The 5,340-nt window shown below is 48.7% G+C and overlaps 1 protein-coding gene across 2 annotated transcripts in view; it reads left to right on the top strand.

Annotated features, from left to right (window-relative positions):
- Positions 1-906: 906 nt before the first annotated feature.
- Positions 907-5,340, top strand: part of Agpat4 (1-acylglycerol-3-phosphate O-acyltransferase 4) — a 127,889-nt gene continuing 123,455 nt past the window's right edge. Inside the window, exon 1 of one of the 2 annotated variants that reach the window (XM_023699195.1) lies at positions 907-933. The gene's annotated coding sequence lies outside the window, so the exon portion shown is untranslated. Of the gene's footprint in view, positions 934-1,392; positions 1,494-5,340 lie in introns of those variants that run through there. The other variant, XM_023699194.1, reaches the window with a different exon arrangement.

Genomic DNA, 5,340 nt, shown 5'->3' on the forward strand with positions numbered 1-5,340 from the left:
TTTTGCGGAACCAGGGATTGAACTCAGGCCCTTGCGCTTGCCAGGGAAGCGCTTATTCCACTGAGCCATCTCCCTGGCACCTGGTTTTCTAAATAGGCATCAATCACCTTGAAAGAGCCACGGTTGCTAACCCATCCCCCAACAGGAAGAGCCCCTGTTCCTTATTCATGCCTGCTTCCCCATTTGATGGCAACTTTACCTGAGCAATTGTACTTGTACTCTTACTGGTTGGCCGTAGTTTTGTCCCGCCTCATGTGCGAGTTCCCCTGTTCTCCACTTGCTCTGGTTCCCCTTCTGTCCCTTTGAGGGACAGGGACTTTCTTTCCCCCAATAAACATATTCTGCTCTTAACCTCAATCCATTCTTTGATTTTAGAGAATAGGAACTCAACCCAAGTATCTTTCGGGCTGGGAGTTTCACTCCTCTCTCCACCCTGCACACTGAGGCGCTTTCTTAACACATGGGAGCTCTGCGAAGTGTTCTAGCTATCTGTGAGCAGACCTAAATTACCCTACAGACCGTGAGCATCTGAAGAATCAAGTGCAGACGGGAGTCTTTGGCACACTCAAACACCGCTGGGGCGCCGCGGACGGCTGAAGGGTATCCACTTTAACCCCCCTGAGACTGAATCTTCTAGGAAAGCTGGAGACCGGGCACTTCCCTCGTCCACAGCCTGCCCCTTTTTAAGCTGTGATGTCCCCTCTTTATTACAAAGGTCTGCTCAATCCTCTCACAGCGTGCAAATACCACGTGCAGGCTCGTGTGTGCCTCCGTGTGCGCGCACATGAGGTGGGAACCAACCTCGGTGCCCGGGTTTGGATGGAGAAAACGCGTGGGCGTGAGCGGGCTGGTGACATCCAAGTCTTTCGAATGTTTGGCATCATCTCGCAGACGGGGCTTTCGGGGTGTTCCGAGTGGACACGGAGGACAGAGGTGAGGGATTTCTTTTTTTCTTTTTTAAGAGCGTGCGCATTTACCAAACAAATTGATCTTCTACTTGGTGAATTAAATATGAGCCAGCTGAGGACAATTTCAGGTCCCGGCGCAGAGGGCGGGAGTCTGGGGCTGGTTTCGGGGTGGCGAAGCAACAGGGCTCGGGCAGGGGACGCGCCCAGCCCACTTGGCGGGCTTTGTGTTCGGCTGCAGCTCCGGCCCAGACCCCGGACGCGCTCGGGGGGACGCACCGAGGCGATGCGCCCCCAGGCCCTCGGGAGAGGGGACGGCGGCGACTCGGCCACCCGGGTCTGAGCTCCCCTCCCTGTGCTGCTAAATCGCAGCTTTAAAAGGAAGTGACATGGGTGGGGAGAGACGTCAGCCGAGGACCACTGTTTTTTCTTCCCGTAGGGTCCACCCCTTGGGTGGAGTCTCGCTTTTCTTTCCAGCGTTGGCTGACTTACAGCTCGCATAAAAGTAGTGGCAGTTTCTGAACCTCAGCCGGCTCTCGCTCAGTGTCTGGCTCCCAAGTCCATGTGCCGAGGGCTGCCAGGAAAGAGGTAGGTGCCTCGGTGCCGTCTCCAGGCACCTTCCCGGGGTGTGGCCGGCTCGGCTTCCTCCCGCTCCGCCCGCGTCTCGCTCGGACCTGCGGGGTGGGCGCCGGGAGGGGCGCGCGGGGGGCGCAGGCCCGGTGGCTTTGCGGCCACCGAGGGCTCTTTGCTTTGTGCGGCTGCTGGGTGTCCTTTCGGGGCTGCAGGCAGCTTCGGCTCTTGCCCGTCCACCCCTCCTCGAATTCTCTGCCATAGACCAAGCTGGGGCGAAGGTTCGTGGTCCATATCGCTCTCTTTTGTGTCTTGTGTCGTGCAACACGTTTTTTCGTCCCCTGGGGTTTCTATGGCAACCACCAAAAAATACTACCCCAAAGGGATCCCAGATCTAAATTGGATTATTTGTATTTCCTTCCTGAGCCTGCTGTGGTTTGGGCTTACCGGGCTCTGGAGCTGCTCGGCGGCTACCCCTCCTCACTTTCATTTTGGTTTTTCCCTATCGCAGGAGGGCTGGGGGAGGGGAGTTGTCAAGGAAACGGGCATTTGTAATTGCCTCTTTATTTACTTAATTTTGGCCTACAAATTTCTCCATCCAGGATTTTTTTTTTTTAAAGTACTTTGATATTTTTGAAAGTCTTCAGTGTCTTCCCCCCCCCTTAAAAAATTTAAATACTTCTCAAGATACGGTACTCTGATCAAGCTAAGAGGGGAAGAACACTTAATTCGTGAGTGAGCCTTGAAATAAAGTTGTAGAGTGCTTGACAATTCGCCCTGATAAATATGTTATCAGCTGCCCGAGTTGGTCTACAAGTCTAACTACTTGTAAGATTGGTCTTTGCTCTGATCTAAACTTAACTTAGCACTACATGGAAGTTCAGTTAGCGTGACTGAGTAACAGATGGTAACTACCCAGGAGGAGTCTGGCTCATGTTTTGTGTATTACTCTTGTACCGCCAACACCACTGGTCATGGTGAAGGCCAGAGTTGTGGATTTTCTCTTCTTCGCAGAAACTGCGAAACGTTTTGCCCATCTGTGGTTCATCCCCAGCTAAGAAGTAAGTCTATCTACAGAGAAGGGAGAAAGTGTGTGCCTGTGTTAGTGCGGGCGGATGGGCTTGGGGTGTACCGTGTGCAGGGGCAAGGGAGTCTGGGAGGACTCGCGCATCAGCACGAATTGCACGTTAAGAATGTTGAGTGTTGTTCATGCTCTCTGTGAGGAGAGAAAGCCCAGATTTTCAGGAGAAAAAGTATGAAACATAAGAGAAAATGATCATGTAGTAATAAGCAGAAAACATAATGAGAATACATCTCTGAGAAAAGTGTAGTCCAAATGGGTCTATTAACAGGTGTCAGTTGCCACTTCAGTTGGTACTTTCGGTCAGTACATCTTAGGAAATGTTGCATAATGGACGCAGCTCTATTGATGGGCTTCCCCGATCGCCAAAATAACCTCTTTAATAGAGATCGGTTCTAATCCCAACTTTAGTTCCTAAAATCATTCACAAAAAGATTATGAAGAGGGGCCAGGGAGATGGCTCAGTGGAATAAGCACTTCCCTGGCAAGCGCAAGGGGTCTGAGTTCAATCCCCGGTTCCACCAAAAAAAAAAAAAAAAAAAAAAAAAAGATTATGAAGGTCGTGTAGTCTTCACAATACCTCCTGGCAATTAAAGCAAAAGCAATGTGCATAACCCTGCATGTGGCAGCAGGAAGAAGGGGTGGCTGTAGTGAGGTCCTCTGTGCCCCATCCTTATCTAATATGCTGCCATCTGTGTCTTATAAAACTCGTTACAGGGCCAGAGGTCTTCACCATTTCTGATACCAAAGTTATCAAAGAATAGGGTTGAACGGCACAGCACAAAACTGGTGCTGAAAGGAGTCAAAAGCCTGAAAGCTGCCGAAGGCTGTGGAGCAGACAAGTACAGTACTGTCAGCAAGCGCATGATATCTGCTTTGATAAGCACAAGCTAATACATGCAGATGTATGAGTTGGAGAGTAGGTTTCTGAGGCTCGGAGAGTTCTGGAAAGCAGTTATGCTGTCTATTTTTCCAGCCTGGAATGGATCTCGAGGACATAGACTGACCACATGACTTTTCAAGGCAAGTTGACAGTGGGGAAGTCAAAGTCTGCTTTCTGAGCACTCTTGAGTTACCAGACTTGGGAGTTTCTTAGCAAAAAAAAAATCAATGGGATGGAATTCAAAGGAAAAGTAGCAAGAATCACAGTGAAAACCAATCTTTGTGACACTCAGATAGAGATTGATAGCCCTGATCGGGAGAAGGTAAAGGACTCTACGGATGTGAATCAAGGTCCCTGAAAGAGGCTGGCTGGCATACTGCTAAGGAAATCATCCTGGGGAGTGCTGGCCTTTACCGCGTCGGCTGTCACTGCAGGGCGTGGACCTGGGTGCTGCAGCTGGTGAGGACAGCATAAGGAGTGGTCTCTTCTCAAGTTTGACATCCATTCACTGGTGGTGTCATGTAGGTGACACATAGCCCCAGAGAAGGAGACTAGAGCAGGCAGCCACTGCAATTGGCAAGAAGGTGATAGATTCCCCTGGAGTGGACATGGGTGGTAGGAGTGGGTCCCAGCTCCCAATTCTTGTTCCTGGCAGGGAGAAGCTGATCTTTAGTGGGGAAATGGAACAGGTGCTCTGGGCTGGCTGAACGAACAAGAAGTACATATGGATTCAGAGCCTGAGGTTTTCTTTTAAATGAAGACAAGAAAGACTGTTTTTTGTTTTTGTTTTTTGGCAGAACAGGGGATTGAACTCAGACTCTTGCACTTGCCAGGGAAGCACTTATTCTACTGAGCCATCTCCCCAGCCCCCATGAAAGACTGTTAGAATAAAGCCTTTGAATAAGGCAGAATCCTTCCTATAGATAAATATGCTCATATATAATCATAATCATATATATACTTGAGTTCAAACACTGAAGTCCTGACTTAGACTTTAAACAAATCAGAAATTTTAGGAGAGGAAACCCCAAATCTGCCGTAATAGAAGCTTAATGCTTCCTACCAATGCTCTGAATTTCATTGTGCTCCAGTGAGCATTTTGAGTAACCATGGTACATTGTGTTCTACCTGCTATAGGCTGAAAAGGAGGTCTGCTGGATAAGGGAACAAACAGCATTCCCATTTCTGAGTAGTACCTGATGCCCACCAGCGACACACACGCACGTGATCACGCCTGGCTTGGTCTGCGTTTAGCATTGCCCCAATCTGGACAACTCTGATTCAACAGCGTTTGTCAAGACAGATTCATTTCAAAAAGCTGGCGCCAAAACTGAAAATAATAGAGAGTCCATGGTCATCCAAGGCTGTGGGGGAGAGGTTGAGGCATGAATTCTTGGAACAAATATTTATTGTGTATCCATTATGTATCAGGTGCTGTGGATACAGTTGTGAGTGAACGAAGGTAGGGTTTAAATAATTACAATTTTATATTATACAGTGGTTTTAGAGGAGATTCTGACTATCTGATTTCTGGTTTTTGCAGATGACAGAGTCAAAGGAATTTTTTGTTTGAGACAAGGTCTTGCTCTATAACCTGGGCTGGCCCCAAACTCACAGCAATCCTCCTGCCTCGGTCTGCCAAGTGCTGGGATTATGGGGCTGTGCCACCATACCCAGCCAAGAAATACATTAAAATAAGATCAGTTTGTGTTGAACATTATCATAGAATGTTCTATTCACTTTTCCAAAACACACTCTTGCTTCTCAAGATTTCCTGCCCATTTTGTCTCTCTTTGGTTCCTCCAAGCTAATTTATCCTCCTCCTCCTCCTCCTCTTCCTCCTCCTCCTCCTCCTCCTCCTACTCTTCTTCTTCTTCTTCTTCTTCTTCTTCTTCTTCTTC

Source organism: Octodon degus, unplaced genomic scaffold (genome assembly GCF_000260255.1).
Source record: "Octodon degus isolate 3935 unplaced genomic scaffold, OctDeg1.0 scaffold00112, whole genome shotgun sequence".
Taxonomy (NCBI): Eukaryota; Metazoa; Chordata; class Mammalia; order Rodentia; family Octodontidae; genus Octodon; species Octodon degus.